The sequence below is a fragment of the Apium graveolens genome, chromosome 9 (assembly GCF_009905375.1).
Source record: "Apium graveolens cultivar Ventura chromosome 9, ASM990537v1, whole genome shotgun sequence".
NCBI lineage: Eukaryota > Viridiplantae > Streptophyta > Magnoliopsida > Apiales > Apiaceae > Apium > Apium graveolens.
The window spans coordinates 84590581-84611460 of NC_133655.1; positions in this window are offsets into that span (position 1 = coordinate 84590581).

Here is a 20880-nt window from a genome sequence, read left to right on the forward strand (position 1 = left end):
ATTGTCTTGCCAGTATAAACTATACTGAAAAACACTAATATGACAATTATATATCGAAATGACTTTCAGCAAGACAATTTCAATTGTCTTGCCGATTGTCATTCTGGAAATAAACCGATTTCATGAAAATAAGTATATATATATAAGTACTGAAATGACTTTCAGCAAGACAATTTCAATTGTCTTGCCGATTGTCATTTTAGTAGAAATACAATCAAATATGTACAGACTTATATAAATATATATCTATGTACTGAAATTATATAACAAATTAGTAAAACTGAAATACAGACTTATAATATTTACAGAAACAAAGACAATATATCAGAATTTATTATTTTTATTCTAAAAATAGATTTCTATTGAATTTTAGCAAATAAAATTCATAGAAAAATATTTTTAGAGAAAATAAAATATTCTGAGATATTTTAAATTAACAAGTAGGGAAAATAAAACAGATAAGATAATATATTACATAGAAATAAGCAAGAAATATGATAAAATGATAAAATAAATTTGCAAATGAATTTTCATTTATGAAAAATTCATTTGTAAATTCATTCAAGAACAGATCCCAGATATTAACTAAATTAATCACTAAAACTATTCAACATGCCCAATTTACCAACTAATCTGGTAAATGTGGATTCGTCAAGTGGTTTAGTGAAAATATCTGCTATTTGTTCTTCTGTTGGAACAAAAAATAGTTCAACAGTACCATTCATGACGTGCTCTCTAATAAAATGATACCTGATGTCAATGTGCTTTGTCCTCGAGTGCTGCACAGGGTTGTTGGTGATGGCTATTGCACTTGTATTGTCACATAAAATAGGAATTTTGTTCAATACAGAGCCATAGTCTCGTAGTTGGTTCCTAATCCACAAGATCTGAGCACAGCAGCTTCCAGCAGCAATATATTCAGCCTCGGCCGTTGAGTTGGAAACTGTTTGTTGTTTCTTGCTGTACCATGAGACTAGTCTGCTACCTAGGAATTGACAACTCCCTGAGGTGCTTTTCCTATCAACAACACTTCCTGCATAATCTGAATCTGTATATCCGACAAGGTTAAAACCAGATTCTTTAGGGTACCAAATACCTAGATTTGGTGTTCCCTTAAGATATCTTAAGATTCGTTTAACAGCAATGAGATGAATATCTCTAGGATCCGCTTGGAACCTTGCACATAAGCATGTAGCATACATAATATCTGGTCTACTTGCAGTAAGATAGAGTAACGAGCCAATCATACCTCTGTAGCTTGTGACATCTACCTTAATGGAGTTTTCACATGGTCCAAGCTTGACAGCTGTAGTTGATGGAGTCCTTGCTGATGCAGAGTCCTCTAGATTGTACTTTTTGAGGAGTTCCTTGAGATACTTGGATTGACAAATAAATGTTCCATCTAACCTTTGATTTACTTGTAATCCAAGGAAGAACTTCAGCTCTCCCATCATGCTCATTTCAAACTTGCTGTGCATTAACTTAGCAAATCTCTTACAGAGATTATCATTAGTAGACCCAAATATTATATCATCCACATAGACTTGGACTAATATAGTATCATTCTTATGTTTTTTAGAAAAGAGAGTTTTGTCTATGACACCTCTAACAAAGCTATTTTCAATAAGAAATTCAGAGAGAGTGTCATACCATTTTCTTGGAGACTGTTTGAGACCATAGATTGCCTTGAAAAGAAAGTAGACAAAATGCAAATGATCTGGATCTTCAAACCAGGAGGTTGCTCTACATATACCTCTTCATCCAGCTTTCCATTCAGAAAGGCGCTCTTGACATCCATTTGATAAACTTTAAAGTTTGAAATGCTGCGAATGCCAGAAATATCCTGATGGCCTCAAGTCTAGCCACTGGAGCATAGGTTTCATCATAATCAATGCCTTCAGCTTGAGAATACCCTTTAGCTACCAGTCTTGCCTTGTTTCTTGTAACCACACCATCTTCATCTAGTTTATTCCTGAATACCCACCTAGTACCAACAGCTTTCTTGTGTAGGTCTAGGTACCAGTTTCCAGACTTGTTGACTTTCAAACTGATTGAGTTCATCTTGCATAGCAATCACCCAATCTGGATCAGTCAGTGCTTCTTCAATTTCTTAGGTTCCATCTCAGAAAGAAATCCTGAGAACAGACACTCATTTTGAGTAGCACGTCTAGTTCTGACTCCAACATCTGGATCACCAATAATCAACTCAAAAGGGTGAGCTTTATTCCAGACAGTCTGTCTTGGAAGATTTGATCTTGATGATTCGCCTTGAAATTCATTGTGATGTTGTGTCCTACTAGATGATCCTTCAGCATCTCCCCCTGAGTTGTTGCCATGTTGACTTGAAGATTCTCCGTCAGTAGCAGTGGTATCTCATTGTTGCCAAAGTTTCCATCACTATTACCTTGAGTATCATCATGATTAACAGGTTCTTCACCAGCAACAACCTCAGGTTCTTGACCATGTTCTGATTCTGAATCTGACGTATCATCAAACTTCAGTTTCTCAGAAGGATCTTCAGTTTGGATACTAGGGAGTTTAGTGTCATCAAATGTAACATTGACACTTTCAGTTACTTTGTGTTGATCAATGATATACACTCTATATGATCTTCTTCCATATCCAACAAAAATACCCTCATATGCCTTTGCCTCGAACTTACCACGACGATCATCTCCATCCTTGAGCACGAAGCATCTGGCACCAAATACATGAAAGTATTTGATAGAAGGTTTCTGTTCATTCAAAATCTCATAAGGAGTTTTCATGAAGTCTTTGTTGATTAGAGTTCGATTCTGAGTATAACATGCAGTATTGACAGCTTCAGCCCAAAAGTACATTGGAAGACCTGATTCACTTAACATCGTTCTTGCAGCTTCAATCAATGTACGATTCTTCCTTTCTACCACTCCATTTTGCTGAGGGGTTCTAGGAGCTGAAAATTGTCTGGTAATCCCTTTGTCTGTACAGAATCCATTGAGAAGTGCATTCTTGAATTCTGTCCCATTATCTGACCTTATTGCTCTAACAGGGACGTTAGAATCTAACTCAATCATCTTGATATGATCAATCACAACTTGTGGTGTTTCATCCTTAGAGTGAAGAAATAAAACCCACGTATACTTGGAATAGTCATCAACTATCACAAGACAGTAACACTTCTTTGACATTGAAAGGATATTAACTGGACCAAATAAATCCATGTGCAATAATTGCAGAACACCAGTTATGGAAGATGTGTCAGTGCCTTTGTGACTTGCTTTCTTTGACTTTCCTTTCTGGCAAGCCTCACATAGTCCTTCTGGAGAGAATTCCAGCTGAGGCAGACCTCTTACCAATTCTCTTTTGACAAGAGAATTCATTGTTTTGAAATTGAGATGAGAAAGTCTCTTGTGCCATAGCCAACTCTCATCTGACGATGCCTTTGCATAGAAACAATTGACTTCAAGATTGCTTCCAGAGTTCATGTCAGCTACGAACAGATTTCCTTTCCGGATTCCCATTAAGGAGGGTTTTTCACTTTTCTTGTGCAGAATCTGACACTTCAGCTTGTCGAAAAACATTGTAGCCGTTGTCACAGAACTGACTAATGCTAAGCAGATTGTGTTCAAGTCCTTGCACAACATATACATTTTCAATGATAACATTTCCAGCTAGCAAACAGCCATATCCCTCCGTTAAACCTTTGCTGTTATCTCCAAAGGTAACCACTGGGCCAGCTTTCTCAACCACATTTGATAGCAGGGCTCTATCTCCGGTCATATGTCTTGACGATCCGCTGTCAAGAATCCACACTACCGGTTGTACCTGTTTAATGCCCTGCAATACAAATGGATTAGACCTTCTTCGGAACCCAAGCTTGGCTGGGTCCGGCATACTTGTAAAATTGGCCTTTATCAGGCAAAACAACATTCTTAATTTTAATATTCTCAACGTTCTCAATGACTGAACATTTGACCTTGTGAACAGCCTTGACAAATTTCTGTTTAGGCTTAGGCACAAATGTCTCCTTTCTAGCTTTAGGAGGACTAGCAGTCTTAGACCTATCATGCTTTCTATTATTCACATGCTGACGAGGAGTAGTCTTATCATTAGAAACATGCTTACCATTAAAATAAGCAAACATCAGATTAAAAGCACAAGACATACAATCAGGAACACCACATGCTTTATGAGAAGGATTAACAATAGGCAACTTATGCATGGTAGACATGGCATTTGTGTTATCCAACTCATGTGTGTCTGAGTTAGTCTCAGTTGCTTTCACAACCTTGACTGGAACTTTTGACACACTTGACTTGGAGACAGCTTTCCCATTAGCATTATCTTCAGCACGGATTTCTTCTTGAATAATAAAAGAGGTCTCATCAAATGGTTCAGCAATTGATTCTTTATAGAGGGGTTCATCAACACCCTTAAGCACATGTGGTACTTCCCTGCCTTTAGCACAGACATGAGGAGGGGAGTTTATGCCTAATTTTCCAATAGCAGCATTGTAATCATAACCTATACCAGTGTTTGATTAACAGCTTGCTTATTGTAAAACTCTTTGGACTTCGAACAAGAATTAAAGTAAGCTTTAACCTTAGCCTCAAGACCAGTGATCTTGTCTTTAAGAATAGTTTCAAGTTTTCTATAACAGTCAACTCTATTCTCTAGAAAAGACACTTGATCTTTTAATTTATCTTGATTAATGTGTACAAGTCTTAATTCATTGACCTCTTTCTCAAGGTCTTTGATTTGTTGATTTAACAATTCATTATCACGACGAGCACAATCTAAGGAACCTCCTAGATGATAAACTAATTCAGCATCAGTAAATTTTACCTCTTTTCTTGACGATGAGGTGCTTGCATCACTAGCCATGAGAGCAAGATTCCCAACTTCTTCATCTTCACTGTCAGTATCATCCCAGCTTCTTCCCTTTGCCAGGTAAGCCCTTTCAGATTTACTCTTCTGATTAGAATCGTAAGAGTTCTTCCTAGCTTGTTTTGGCTTCCTGCATTCTGTGGCAAAGTGTCCCAACTCATTACAGTTGAAGCATCGAATGTGCTTCGATCAACCATCCCTGTTTTATACCCACCACTGCTGGTGTTAGAGGATGAAGATCCACCTTTCTGGAATCTGTTGTAGTTGGACTTGTACTTGAACTTGGGATTCCTTTTGAATCTGACATTTGAGAATCTCTTGACAATCAGGGCCATTGACTCATCCTCCAATTGCTCCAGTTCTTCCAAGGAATAATAATCATCTCCTGATTGATTTGTAGTAGGAGAATCAAATTCTGCTACTATCACATTATCTTCAACCTTGGAAGACTGTACCATTCTTTCTGACTGTTGAGATTGTTGTTGATATTGTGGTTGTTGTTGTTGTTCATCAGCTACTAGAGCAGTAGACGTGCTGACCACTCTTCCTTTCCCGTAAACTTCCTTCTGCTGAATCTGCTCCAACTCATAAGTCTTTAACACACCATAGAGCCTTTCCAAAGAAATCTCACTCAGATCTCTTGCTTCTCTTATGGCAGTGATTCTATGTTCGAGATGAGTTGGCAGTGTTAAAAGGAACTTTTTGTTGACCTCCCTGATGGAATAGTATTTACCATTAATGTTCAGGTTGTTGATCAATGCATTGTACCTCTCAAACACTTCAGTGATTCCTTCCCCTGGATTGGATTTAAAGTATTCATACTCAGAGGTTAGGATTTCTAGTTTGTTCTCCCTAACTTCCTCTGTGCCTTCATTAATAATCTCAATAGTTTCCCAGATATGTTTGGAATCTTTACAATTCATCACATGTCTATTCATCAGGGGATTAAGGGAATCTACTAAGATTAATTGAAGGCTAGCATCCAGGGAAGCTTCTTCTATTTCAGCAGGAGAGAAGTCCTCAGGATCCTTCACATAAGTTCTCGCTTTGGTGATCACCACATCATTTTCTATTACCTCTGGTTCAATAACCATAGGAATTTTTGGACCCTTCTTCAACACTTGCAAATATTTGGGATTAGCAACCTGTAAAAACAGTAGCATCTTCTTCTTCCACATAACATAATTTTCTTTATCGAAAAGTGGAATTTTAACGGTTCCAACTTTTTGTGTAGTCATTATGAATTTTTTGAGTGAATAAAAAATTCAAGAAGTGAAAGAAACACAAAAGTCTAGGATCTAGATTTGTACGTTAATCAGAAGGCTCTGATACCAATTGTTAGGTCCCAATTTGTTTGTAGAAGGGGGGTTGAATGCAAACAATACCGTTTAATCGAATAAAATGCGGAATAAAATTGTGAAACAAAATTCAAGTTAAATAAAACTTTTATTAAACTTGAAAGGTGTTACAACTACGGTATCGGTTACAAGGGATTAATCTCAAATCAATTATTACAAATCTAGAATAAATTCGACATGAACTTTTTCTATTTTTGTAATTAAAAGATCAAATGCTAAATGCGATTTGAGATTAAGTTCTAGGGATTTTAATCCGCTAGATTGATACACAAGAACAAGATAAGTTTTCTAGATTGGATTTAACTTTACAATCTAGAAATTGATCTTGAAGTTGCAGATGAGATGAAATATTTATCTACTCCTTTTGCTTTTGTTCTTGAGTTTTTGTTCTGTTTGATTGCTAATGAAATAACAGACTTCTGCTGCTTTTTATCAAACAGCCGAATGTAAAAATGTACTGGCATGACAATCTTCTTTGGCCAGCAAGACTTTCGGTATGACAAAATTTACAACTAGCAAGACAATTAAAATGAGTTAGCAATACTTTCGGTATGACTATTGATTGTCATACCGATTGTCATATTAGTTCAAATAAATTGTCTTGCTGAATTAATAACAGATTTTAATCTAAACAGAAATTCTAATAAGACAATTAAATGTATTGGCATGACTTTCGGTATGACTATCAATTGTCATACCGATTGTCATACTAGTTCAAATGAATTGTCTTGCTGAATTTAAGCAGATTTTAAACCAATTAAAATCTTGTAAATCCTTAATATTAATTCTAAATTAATTAATCAATTTAATTCAATTAATTAATAAATTAATCTTTGCAGTTATAATTTATTTTCTTAATTAAATTATATGACTTAATTAATTAATAGAGAATTAATACTAACGCTGAGCAGCATCCATTCTTCTGACAATCTTCTGAAAGTCACTGAGACTTATGAATCAATTCCGCCACTTCAATGCTGACACTCGATGTACTGTCTGGTTCATGAGTGACTAACTTCCGTGACATTTCTTCATGTCTTGACTTTGATATTCTGATTGAATCCTTGTAAAATGATACCTTGACGAGATCTCTGTCACTTGATTAAATCCACGATCTTGATTTATATCACTGAGGCATGATCAAATTCTTGAACTTCTTCCAGTGAATCTTCAAGTCTGCAGATGAACAATGTTTCTTTATTCTATGACAGATGTTACATTGTGAGATCTCTCTGATGATTGATCCACTATTTACTTATTACATTCTTATTTGAGTTGAGTTAAATACTCGAATAAACGAGTAGGCTATGACATATGCCTTTCACTGATAGCTGGCCTCGGCCTAGCAGGAACACTGAGGGTCAAGAACTTAAAAGTCTGTGGGGATTCAAAGCTAGTCATATCCTAGGTCAAGGGAGAGTTGGAGGCAAGAGATGATACAATGGCTATGTATGTCCGCCTAGTAAGGGCTGTGATGACTCAGTTCGATGAATGCCACATTGAGCACATTCCAAGGGAGGAAAATGCTAAGGCAGATGTGTTGTCTAAGTTCGCTTCATCAGAGATAGAGAAAAGTTCAGGAAACGTATACTTCCATGTTTTAAAAACACGGAACATTGATGTTAAGCTTGTAGCCCCTATAGGGCTGGGGACATCATGGATAAATCCCATTAAAGACCATATTCAAACTGGTTGGCTACCAAATAATGTAACTGAAGCACAAAAATTAACTGTTCGAGCATTGAGATACTCCTTCATCGATGGGATTTTATACAAAGATCTTATGTGGTTCCTTACTTAAGATGTCTCAGACCTGATGAGGCACGTATGGCTCTTGAAGAAGTACGCGAAGGTATCCATGGGCAACACCTGGGGGGAAGAGCACTGGCTCATAAGATAACCCGTTTAGGCTTTTATTGGCTAGAGATGATGGCCGATGCCAAAGACTATGTGAGGAAGTGTGAACATTGTCAGAAATATGCACCAGTTATTCGACAACCTCCTGATACCGACTTCCATCAATTCTCTCATCCCTTTTGCTATATGGGGAATAGATACTTGAGCCTTTTCCCATGGCTATAGCTCAAAGAAAGTTCTTGATTGTAGCCATAGATTATTTTACTAAGTGGATTGAAGCCAAGCCTTTGGCCAAGATCACAACTAAGCAGGTTGCACAATTCCTGTGGGAAAATATCATGTGCAGGTATGGAATTCCCCGTATCCTAGTTACCGATAACGGAATACAGTTCACAATGAAGAATTCAGGAAGTATTGTGAAGAGAATGAAATTGAATTGCGGTTTACCTCCGTAGCTCATCCGCAAGCCAGTGGGCAAGCGGAAGTGGCAAATCGTATAATCCTAGATGGTCTGAAGAAGAGGATCGAGAAATCCAAGAATAATTGGGTGGATAAAATACTCCCATTATTTTGGGCTTATTGGACTACTTGTAGAGTCACTACTGGAGCAACTCCCTTTATGTTAGCATATGGGGCAAAAGCGGTTGTTCCTGTGGAGATATCGAACTCGTCTCCCAGAATCCAAGCATACAATGCAGAAGAAAATCAGGAAGGGCAAAGGTTGGCCCTGGACCTGATAGATGAAGTTCGTGATGAAACATATGCCAATATAGTTGAGTATCAGAAAAAAACCTCATTCTATTACAACTTAAGAGTAAAAGAAAGGTTCTTCAAGCAAGGTGACTTGGTTTTAAGAAAGGGGGAAGCCTCTGGATTAGGGTAGAAAGGAAACTCACCCCGAATTGGGAAGGGCCATACAAGGTTAAGAGCGTTCTAAGAAGAGGACCTTACAAGTTGGAGACCATGGATGGAGAAGAACTGCCTCGTACTTGGCATGCTCAAAACCTGAAAATTTACTATTGTTATGGATAAAAAGCTAAGGTTATTATTTGCTGTATTTTTACTAAGATTCGGGAGCTCAAGGCCTTTAATGGCTGCTCTCGTGTTTCGTAGCTTAATTCTGCCTTTACGAGATGCCTACGTATCTCTGTGAGTTAGAGAATCAAGCCAAAAAACGTAGTTCTGATTGGTGGGGTGAGACCCCTTATATAGATGTTGGGAGTCCTTGAATTGGACTTGGTATAGGAGACTTGCTGGGCAAGTCTCATAATTAGAATGGACTTTGGAGTCCTAGATAGTAGGAAACTGATTCCTTATCCTTTTAGGTCCCCTTGAGGCTAATCTCCAAGGATTTATATCCTTATCGGGACTCTTTTCATCTGATTTGCCCTTATTAATTAATTACGAAATTAATTAATAATCAGGGCTTTTGGGCCTTTTTTATTCCATCAGGCCTGATCTGGTCCATCAGGCTTAACCTTTCTGGTCTGAGTATCATATATCTTTTTATTGGGTCTAGCAGCCCACAAATTGTACAATTAATGCAGTATTTAATAATACAATCATAATTTATTTATCCCTATCATTTGCCCCCCAACTTTTGGGAACATCGATTAGGTTTCGCAGAAGTTAAGTCTATTCGTTCCCTTACAGGGTTTCATTTTTCCGTAAAGTGTGGAGCGACCTACACATTTACAATGAATTTTCCCTTTATTCAGGAATTATCTTAATTTCCAGGAATTTTCCCTAATTTTCTGGGATTTTCCCTAATTTTCTGGGATTTTCCCTAATTTCTGGGATTTTCCTAATTTTCTGGGATTTTCCCTAATTTCTGGGATTTTCCCTAATTTTCTGGGATTTTTCCCTAATTTCTGGGATTTTCCCTAATTTTCTGGAAATATTAACATTTTTCAGAAAATATTTAAGGAATTTTCTTCTTATTATTTTTTTTAAATAATCAGAAAAATAGAATTTTTGTTGCTCAATACATCCTAGGCGTTGTTGATCCACGCCTAGGAGACAGTTTCCTAACAACGTCTAGGAAACTTGCGTCCTGGGCGTTGTTGGAGGCTGATGCTTCCTGGGCGTTGTGATCCACGCCTAGGAGACGGTTTCCTAACAACGTCTAGGAAACTTGCGTCCTGGGCGTTGTTGAAGACAGATGCTTTCATAGATCCTAGACGTTGTGCACCCACGCCTAGGAGACAGTTTTCTAACAACGTCTAGGAAACTTGCGTCCTGGGCGTTGTTGAAGACAGATGCTTCTAGATCCTAGACGTTGTGCACCACGCCTAGGAGACACTTCTAACAACGGCTAGGGACGTGTCCTGAGCGTTGTTGAATACAGATGCTTCCTGGGCGTTGTTGATCCACGCCTAGGAGCCACACTTCTAACAACGGCTAGGGACGATGTATCCTGAGCGTTGTTGAGGCTGTTCGAGCCTTGATTCATTCATTGAACTTTGATTTTAAATCTTTTCAAAATTCAAATCTTATGGGCTTCCCGCCTTTTTCTTAGGCCCAGGCCCGTTTGTGCATCTTTGAGCTCCTCTATATAAGAGGTGGAGTGTGAGTTCATTTCTCACACTTCACTTTCACAAAAATTTCTAAATTTCAACTCTGCAATTAGTCTCTCAAGAATCGCCACCTCCAAGCGATTTCCGGCTTTCTACTCCGCCGCTTTCTGGGCTTATTTTGAAGATTCCGTTTGAATCTTCATCTTCTTTACTTACTTTCAAGAGCTTCCTGGGTTTTTGTCTTCATCCATGGCGGATTCCGATTCATCTCACTCCCATGTCCCCCAAGCTGTTGCCCGTCCCTCTAGGGCCAGCCGAGGTAAAAAATCTCTTGTACATTCCTCAGTTATTTCTCTTAGGGATCTTTTAACCGAATTTGGGCAAGCCTTTCCTAACATGTTACACTTAGATGCATATAATTATCCTTCTAGATTTGGTCCAGATCAAGTAGGTACCATAGCCCGCCTTTTTGGCATTTCCCACCCTTATAGGGCCGAGGCTCCAGGCCCAAATGATAGGGCCTGCTACCCAAAACCTGGGGCCATTCGGGTCTATAAGGAAACCTTCTATGCTGGTTTTCGCCTACCTCCTCATCCTTTTGTTTTTCGCCTTTTGGCTGAGGCCCGAGTCTGTCCGACCCAACTCACACCCAACTCTTGGCGTTTTATTCACTGTTATATGGCCCAATCTCGTAAACACGGTTTTGAGCCAAATGTTTGTGTCTTTCGTTTTATTTAAATTTGTAAATGCTTCTGAGGACCAAGGATGGGTCAAAATAGTTCATAGATCCTTGGCTCGTTCCTGCTTTATTTCTGGCACCAATCCCGACTCGTATCCAACATGGAAAGTGAGTGGTTTTATATATTTCTGGATTCCGAGGAGGGTTGGGACCATTTTTTCAGGCCCAACTTCTCAAAAAGTATAGACGGGTCTTTAAGAGACCTAAAATTGGGGATAGATGAGGATGCGGCCATCAAGGCCATTACTGCTGATAACTTGCACCATTGCGCTCTCATCCTTTCAGAGGGTAATTTGCAAGGTGTAGGTCTAAGTGACCTTGGTCCCGAGGGTATTTCTTTCCCCTTTTTGTTCCATTTCCTCCATTCTTTTGTCCTTTTTCTTATGTGCTCGTATTTGCCTGCAGCTAGGGCCGCTTTGGACACGATCTTCAAGAAGCGGGAGGCCCGTGCCGCCAAGGGCTCTGCTGTTGAGAGCCACCGCGACAAGCGGGTTAGGATTGGTGACGGCCCTTCAGTCACGGTTCAGGAGGCCGTCCCTACTTTTTATCCCAGAGGCCTCCTAGCCTTGATGAAGATAACTCTCCCTTCACCGTCACTTGGGGCCTTCAGAGGAGGGACACGGTGGTAGGGAGTTCCGAGGCTGCCGCCGTTTGGTCTCAGAGTGTGATCACGCCTCGTGACAGGGCTGAGATCGTCGAGTCTTCTGATGACCTACAGATTGAACGTCTGGGTGCTCAGGCCGTGGCTTCTGTAAGCCTCTTCCTTTTTTAACTGTTTTTTTTTTTGTTATTATTACTTACTTACTATGTTCATGCAGATGAATACCTATCTCCAGGCTGCCCTTCACAATTTGAAGGATGTGAGGACCAGCCTAACTATTGCTGAGAGGGACAGGGATAGGTACCTCAAGGCTTCCGAGGCCAACTTCACTCGTTTTCGTGAGGTAGAGAAGGAGCTGGCGGACGAGAAGGAGAAAGTTCGTAAGCTGGAGCTGGATGCTCAAAGGGCCCGAGCTGAGGTGATAGCTGAGTATAAGGCATCTCAGGACTTTCAGGATGTCCTAAATGCTGAGTACGATGCTAACTTCCCGGAGACCTTTTCTAGCTGTTGGGAGCAGATAGTAGAGGAGATTGGGAAGAAGATTCCGGAGGTGACTCTTACTGCCTATCCAGTCCCTGATATTCCTGGGAAAGAGCCTCTTCTTGATGACATCCCTCTTTCTCCTATTCTTGCTTCTTCTGCTGAGGCCGAAGCTGTTTCTCCTCGAGGTGCTGATCATGTTCCAGTTCCTTCTTCTGCTGCCAATGAAGGAAACATCGATGATGACTTCTTCAAGGATCTTTGAGTATTTTGTTTTTCTTGTTTGGCCCATTGTGGCTTTCTATGTATTGACTTAATCGCATTCAGAACTTATTACCCTTCGGGGCTTGTATTCTATATGTTGCTTTTCTTGCCTTTTCTGTTTTATCTTTACAATCTTAATATGCATTTGAACCTTAAACATCCTTAGATAGAAATAATTTCAAACTCTTTAATATGAAGTCTGGTTTTCCAAAACCTTACATAGCATGGGTTCGACCCTAATCAACAATAACTAGACAATGTAAATTCTACTGGAATATAAAATCCTATGCAAGCAAAGCTTCAAGGTGCTTTTAAACCTACTTGTCAATGACAAGTGAGAATCGTACTTCTCCTATCTTACACATAGTAAACCTTCAGGTTTTGTGCGTGCCAGGTCCTCGGGACTTCAAAACCTTCCATAGTTTCCAGCTTGTAGGTTCCTCTACCCTGAACGCTCTTGACTCTGTACGGCCCTTCCCAATTGGGGCAAGCTTTCCTTTCTGTCCAACACCAGAAGCCTCTATTTTTCTCAAGACTAGATCTCCTTGTTTAAAAAATCTCTCTTTAACCCTTAGGTTGTAATAGAATGAAGCCTTTTTCTGATATTCTACTATCTTTGCATGTGCCTCATCTCGCACTTCATCAATTAGATCCAGGGCTAACCTCTGCCCTTCCTCATTTTCTACAGCATTGAAAGTCTGAATCCTTGGAGAGGAATGCGATATCTCCACGGGAACTACTGCTTCTGCCCCATATGCCAACATGAAGGAGTTGCTCCTGTCGTGACTCTACAGGTAGTCCTATAGGCCCATAATATTGGAAGTATCTCATCCACCCAATTATTTCTTGACTTCTCGATCCTCTTTTTTAGTCCATCCAGGATTATCCGATTTGCTACCTCTGCTTGCCCATTGGCTTGCGGGTGAGCCACAGAGGTGAATCGTAACTCAATTTCATTTTCTTCACAATACTTCTTGAATTCCTCATTGTTGAATTGTGTTCCATTGTCAGTGACGAGGATACGGGGAATTCCATATCGGCACATAATGTTTTCCCACAGGAATTGTGCAACCTGCTTAGTTGTGATTTTGGCCAAGGGTTTGGCTTCGATCCACTTGGTGAAATAATCAATGGCTACAATCAGAAATTTCCTTTGTGCGTGGCCATAGGAAAAGGCCCTAGAATATCCATCCCCCACATGGCAAAGGGAATAGGCGAGTTGATAGAGGTCAGCATCTCGGGGGGTTGTCTAACAACTGGTGCATGCTTCTGACAGCGATCACACTTCTTCACATATTCTTTGGCATCAGCCATCATTTCTGGCCAATAGAAGCCTAAACGGGTTATTTATGAGCCAAGGCCCTGCCCCCCAGGTGTTGTCCACAAATACCTTCATGCACTTCTTCAAGAGCCAAGCGTGCCTCATCGGGCCTGAGACACCTCAGTAAGGAACCACGAAAGATCTTTTATATAGAATCCCATCTATCAAAGAGTACCTTAGTGCTCGAACAGTTAACTTCCGTGCCTCAATTGCATCGCTTGGCAACCAACCGGTCTGAATGTGAGCCTTGATGGGATCAATCCATGACGTCCCCAAGCCTACGGGAGCCACAAGCTTAACATCTATGCTTCGTGTCTTCAAAACACGGAAGTACACACTTCCTGAACTTTCTTCAATCTCAGATGAAGCAAACTTTGATAGCGCATCTGCTTTAGCATTTTCTTCCCTTGGAATGTGTTCAACATGGCATTCATTAAATTGGGTCATCACAGCCCTTACTAGGCGAACATACTTAGCCATCGTATCATCCCTTGCCTCAAATTCTCCCTTTACCTGGGATATGATCAGCTTCGAGTCTCCACGGACCTTTAAGTTTTTGACTCTAAGTGTCCCAGCTAGACCAAGGCCAGCAATCAGGGCTTCATACTCTGCCTCATTGTTTGTGTTGGGAAGTCTAGCTTCATGGCATACTCAATTAAGAATCCATCAGGGCTTTGCAAAACCAACCCTGCTCCACTGGAATTTGTTTTTGATGCTCCATCAAAATAGAGAACCCAATATTCTTTCTCCTTGTCCCCATTGTCGACTCCCTTGTCTTGAGGTATGGTATCTTCCTGCCCCCCGACTTCTTGGTTGGGTATGGTACATTCCACCACGAAGTCAGCTAGTGCCTGGGCTTTTATGGCCGTACGTGGCTTATACTTGAGATCGAACTCTCCCAACTCTATTGCCCACTTAATCAGTCTCCCACTTGCCTTGGGACTGTGAATGATATTTCTCAGTGGCTGATTTGTTAGCACTTCAATTTGGTGAGCTTGAAAATAAGGACGCAGCTTTCTTGAAGCCATTACCAAGGCTAAAGCGAATTTCTCAATGGCTGAATAATTCAACTCAGCACCATGCAAAATTTTGCTGACATAGTATACGGGTTTCTGGACTTTCAGTTCCTCCTTAACCAACACGGCGCTCAAGGCGCTCTGAAACAGCCAAGTAAAAATAAAACTTCATTCAGAACTGGCTTGGCCAACAACGGGGCCTGGCCCATATACTTCTTTAACTCTTCAAATGCCTTCTGATTTTCCTCACTCCATACAAAGTCTTTGATGTTCTTAGTGACTTGAAAAATGACAAGCACTTGTCTCCTGACTTGGAGATGAATCGTCCTAACGCAGCAACCCTTCCTGTGAGCTTCTGAACATCCTTGACAGTTTTGGGGGTTCCATGTCCAGGATCGCCTTTATTTTATCGGGATTTGCCTCAATTCCCCTCTTCGAGACCATCAATCCCAAGAATTTTCCAGATCCTACTCCGAAAGCACACTTCGTCGGATTCAACATCATCTTGTGGTACCTCAGGACCTCAAAAGCTTCCCTTAAATGGGCTATATGATCAGTCTTTACTAGACTCTTGACTAACATGTCATCAACATAGACTTCCATAGTCTTACCAATAAGATCCTTAAAAATTCTATTCACCAACCTTTGATAGGTGGCTCCTGCATTCTTGAGACCAAACGCCATAACAAGATAACAATAAACACCAAAGTCAGTGATAAATGATACCTTTGGAATGTCATCCTTATGCATTTTGATCTGGTTGTATCCGCTAAACCCATCCATGAAACTCAGCATCTCATGTCCAGCGGTGGCATCAATCAAAGTATCAATTCTAGGCAGCGGAAAACAGTCTTTGGGGCATGCATCATTCAGATCGGTGAAGTCTATACACATCCTCCACTTTCCATTAGCCTTCTTCACCATTACAGGGTTTGCTAACCACTCCGGAAATTGAATCTCCTCAATGAAACCAGCCTCTAAGAGCTTTTCCACTTCCTGCTTTATAGCCTCTTGTCTTTCCGGGGCAAAATTTCTTTTCTTTTGTTTCACTGTCTTCCGGCTTGGATCCACGTTTAGCTTGTGAGTAATTAACTCCGGGTCTATGCCTGGCATATCAGCTGCTGACCATGCAAACACATCACTATTTTCTTGCAAAAATTTCACTAACTTCCCTCTAAGGGGCTCCTCTAATGTGGCTCCAATGAAAGTCATCCTCTCAGGATTCTTGGGATCTAAAGGAACCGAAACCAATTCTTCTGCTGGCCTTCCTCTATTCTCATCATTTTCTCGAACATCCATATCTTCAATAGGAAGAACCTGCCCCCCGACTCCATCTGCCCTCAAAGAGGCCACATAACAGCTTCTAGCCATTTTTTGATCTCTCTCTCTTCTCCAATCCCGTTTCGGGTGGGAAACTTCATGACTGAATGGTAGGAAGAGGGGACTGCCTTGAAGGCATGTATCCCTGTTCTCCCCATGATAGCATTATAAGTTGAACTAGCCTTTACCACCACAAAATCCAGCATCTGCGTTGCTTGCCTTGGCTCCGTACCTATGGTGGTTGGCAATTTGATTATCCCTTCCACAGGACATTCTACTCCAGCAAATCCATATATCGGCATGTCGGTTGGTGTCAACTGGGAGTCGTTATACCCCATCCTTAGAAAGGTGTCGTGGAGCAAGATATCCACAGAAGCACCATTATCCACAAGGACCCTCTTAACCGGGCTATTTCCTATTATCGGGTGTTATGACCAGCGGGTCGTCATGGGGAAACTTCACACCCTCTAGGTCGGAATCATCAAAAGCCAATGTTACTTCTGTCCTGGCCCTCTTCGGGGCTTCTCCAACAATATGCATAACCTCTCTAGTATATGCCTTTCTGGAATTTTTGGACAATCCAGCAGCAGTTGGACCTCCAAAGATCGTGTTTATCACAGGCCCTCGAGGTCTCGGCCCTCCATAAATGGTGTTTATAACTGGTCCTCTAGGTTGGGGATTCCGCCCCTGATCATCTTGGTCCCTCCTACGATCTTCAAAGTTCTTCCTTCCATTATTATTTCTGTCCCCTCCATCTCCAGTATACTTGTTCAATCTTCCTTTTCGAATCAAAAACTCAATTTCATCTTTCAATTGCCTACACTCATCGGTGTCATGGCCAACATCTTTGTGAAACCTGCAATACTTGCCCTTATCTAGCTTGGCGGGATCAGCCTTCAAGGGCTTAGGCCAGCGAATATCTCTGTCTTTCTCAATCTCCATCAAAATCTGACTTCTGGGAGCATTCAGCTTAGCGTATTCAGTGAACTTTTGCCCAGGTCCTCCCTTCTTGGGGGTTGAATCAGGGTTTTGTTCTAGGATATCCTTAGCGATATACTCCAAATCAGTTTTTCGTTTCTTGCCTCCAGTGGGCTCATTACTTACTACGGTCTTCCTCATACTTTCTTCAACCTTGATATACTTCCCTGCCCTCTCTTGGAGCTGCAACATGCTCTCAGGGGGTCGTTTGGCCAAAGACATCTTGAAAAACTCATCCCTAGTTCCTTGTTGCAGTGCTATCATGGCTACCTTATCATCAAGGTCTGGGACTTTTAAAGCCTCCTTTGTAAAACGATTCAGGTAATCTCTTAAGGATTCCTTAGCTCCCTGCACAAGACTCATAAGAGATGCTGAACTTTTCTCATGGACTCTTCCACTGATGAATTGCTTAATAAAAGCCTGACTTAATTCTCTGAATGATCCAATAGAATTTGGGGGTAGGCGACTGTACCATCTTTGAGCCATACCCGACAGGGTTTGAGGAAGGCCCGACATTTTATAGCATCATTCACGGGTTGCAGCAGCAGTGCATTAGAGAATGTCCTAACATGATTAGCGGGGTCTCCCGTGCCATCATAGGCTTTGATAGTGGGCATCTTGAATTTCCTTGAGATATGGGCATTCATTATCTCTTCTGTGAAGGGTGGAGTTGGATCATCAGGATCTCCAAGGGGAAGGAGATTGCTTGGATCAGTTCTTGGGACAGCAGCCCTTCTTCTTACCGGACCATCCAGGTCTATGATAGGAGGAGGATTCTCCCCCTAGGAGGTATGTGGGTCTGGTGGCTTGGTGAGCCTCCAAATCACGCCTCAGCCTTTGGATTTCAGCCTCATGAGCCCTGATCTTTTCCTGCACTTCTTGGGGATTCGCCCCTGGGGTGCTTTGGGGGCGTTGCCTTCCATCGGCCATTGGCTCTTTTCCAGGACGCCTCCTTCTCGGGGCCACTTCATCATCCGAAGATTCGGAGTCTCTCTCAGTGTATGGACCAGAAAATTCCCGATCCTCAGGGATAGGATCCAAACCTCGTATATAGGGGGGCGACCGCCCTCGTGCTTCGCTTCGCCCAGCATATCCACTTCCTCCAACCTCAGGGTGAAGGGGCATCCCATAAGGGGGGTTAGTAGTAACAATAGTTGAATATTCATACCCGACGGGTCGAGAATTCACAGGTATATGTATTTGTTGAACTTGAGGATTCGTACCTTGAATATCGGGGGAGTTGTCCCTTGTGGCTGAGGATGAGTTGCCCCTGTCTGGGCTTCCCCTGAGTAGATGCATAAGTTGAATGGGGAGGAACCTCCACGATGAAATCACCTGGGTTGTCCCTGATGGTGTTCCTCCTCCAGAGTGCTTGTTCTCCGTGTTCTCGCCATGGTTGTTGTTGTTTCCCACAGACGGCGCCAAATGTTATGGATAAAAACTAAGGTTATTATTGCTGTATTTATTACTAAGATTCGGGAGCTCAAGGCCTTTAATGGCTGCTCTCGTGTTTCGTAGCTTAATCTGCCTTTACGAGATGCCTACGTATCTCTGTGAATTAGAGAATCAAGCCAAAAAACGTAGTTCTGATTGGTGGGGGTGAGACCCCTTATATAGATGTTGGGAGTCCTTGAATTGGACTTGGTATAGGAGACTTGGTGGGCAAGTCTCATATTAGAATGGACTTTGGAGTCCTAGATAGTAGGAAACTGATTCCTTATCCTTTTAGGTCCCCTTGAGGCTAATCTCCAAGGATTTATATTATCGGGACTCTTTTCAACATCTGTTTTGTCCCTTATTAATTAATTACGAAATTAATTAATAATCAGGGCTTTTGGGCCTTTTTTATTCCATCAGGCCTGATCTGGTCCATCAGGCTTAACCTTTCTGGTCTGAGTATCATATATCTTTTTATTGGGTCTAGCAGCCCACATTGTACAATTAATGCAGTATTTAATAATACAATCATAATTTATTTATCCCTATCAACTATATATTGCTTGTATTTGCTATAGTGGTGGTAACAAGGCTCAAAAGCACCTAGAAGCTTTGTTCGCTTAGGATTTTCTATAGATTTGATAGGAGTTATGTTTTAGATTTATCAGGGTTGAACCTATTTCATGTAAGGTGCTAAAATACCAAGTTATAATATAATTCATTCGGTTTGATCATGTTTGTTGAATTGCAGATTCTGAAAAAACCAAGTTACAAAACTTGAGTTAAGGTCGTGAGGAACTTGAAAGGTTAAGAAAATGCCTTAGTTACTTGAAATTTGAATACTTGAAAATATTAAAAAGACAAGTAAAAACATGCAAAGTCTTTTACAAAGTCTGAAAACATTTAAAGGAAAGTAGATTACATAAGGGAAGGGATTTAGGCATTTTGCTTAGAAGGCCCAGAATCCTTTCCAGAGCTGCTGCCAGAGCCATCTTGGGAACTTTCCTCGGAAGTTTCCTCGGTTGGCCCATCAGAAGCTTCCTCGGAAGTCTCTGAAGAGGTCCCCTCTGAAGTCTCTTCGCTGAATCTTTAGTCACCGTCGGCTGGGGAGCTTCCTTTGTAGGCTCCTCCACCCTATGGATTCTTCTTCAGAAGAGGATTCATATTCCCTTGCTAGACTCGATCTCCTTCCTCTTCTGACCTTGGCCCCGGCTCCCTGATGGCACTCTGAATGGGGAGGCAGAATTACCTTCCTTAATGAGATCAGCCAGCTTATCAGCGATGCCTCCAGAGTTGGGACTTGTTGAGGACAAGGGAAGGAAGCTTTCTCAAGAATTTCAGGAAACTCGTCCTGAATAGCCTCTACAGCGGCGTCCCAGCCTTCCTTATAACTAACAGGATGAAGGAGGGCGTCGTGCTCCACCATCAAGTCTTTGAACTCCTGAGTGTCTATCCAGGCGTCAAAGGCTTTATCTTTTTTATTTTTGAGAATCACTATCTCAGCCCGAGCCTTTCCAGGTTAGAGGTTGAGGAGGTAAGTTGGGCCTTGAGGTTTTCAATTTGCTGGTTGGCCTCGTCCTGTTTCTTGGTTGTGTCCTCTAAACCAACCTTCCAAGCCTTAGCTTGGTGAAGTGCCCCTTGAAATGGACGTTTCCTGAAAGGAATAAAGAAAAGTGAGCAAGGTAAGTAAAATGATGACAAAAAATAATAGTAACAAAAAATAAAAAAAATATATATATACCGTCGCTAGGGCCTGAGCACTAAAAAGCTTATTAGCCTCCAAGTCTCGTTGGAGGACAAGGTTGTGGTAGTCTACCGGGGAAAGAGACTGAATTGACCATTCCTTGGCGTTTTCATATGCCAACGATCGAGTCTTTTCCCCAATTCCCAGGCTGGTTGGAAGAAGGCCCCTGGTTTCTGTTTTGTACGCAAGGGTTGGTTGGGGCCTTCTTCGTCCCTTCTTTAGTTTGAAGCAGAATCTCAGAGAAGCGATCCCCAAGGCGCAGGTCCTTTAAAACCTTTCCAGCGCGCTTCATCCTGGTTATTTCCTGGTCCTTAGGCTTGGTTGCCTCTTCGATCCTTCCAGCCATACACGAATCAAAGAAAAAGGAATTGAAAAGATTA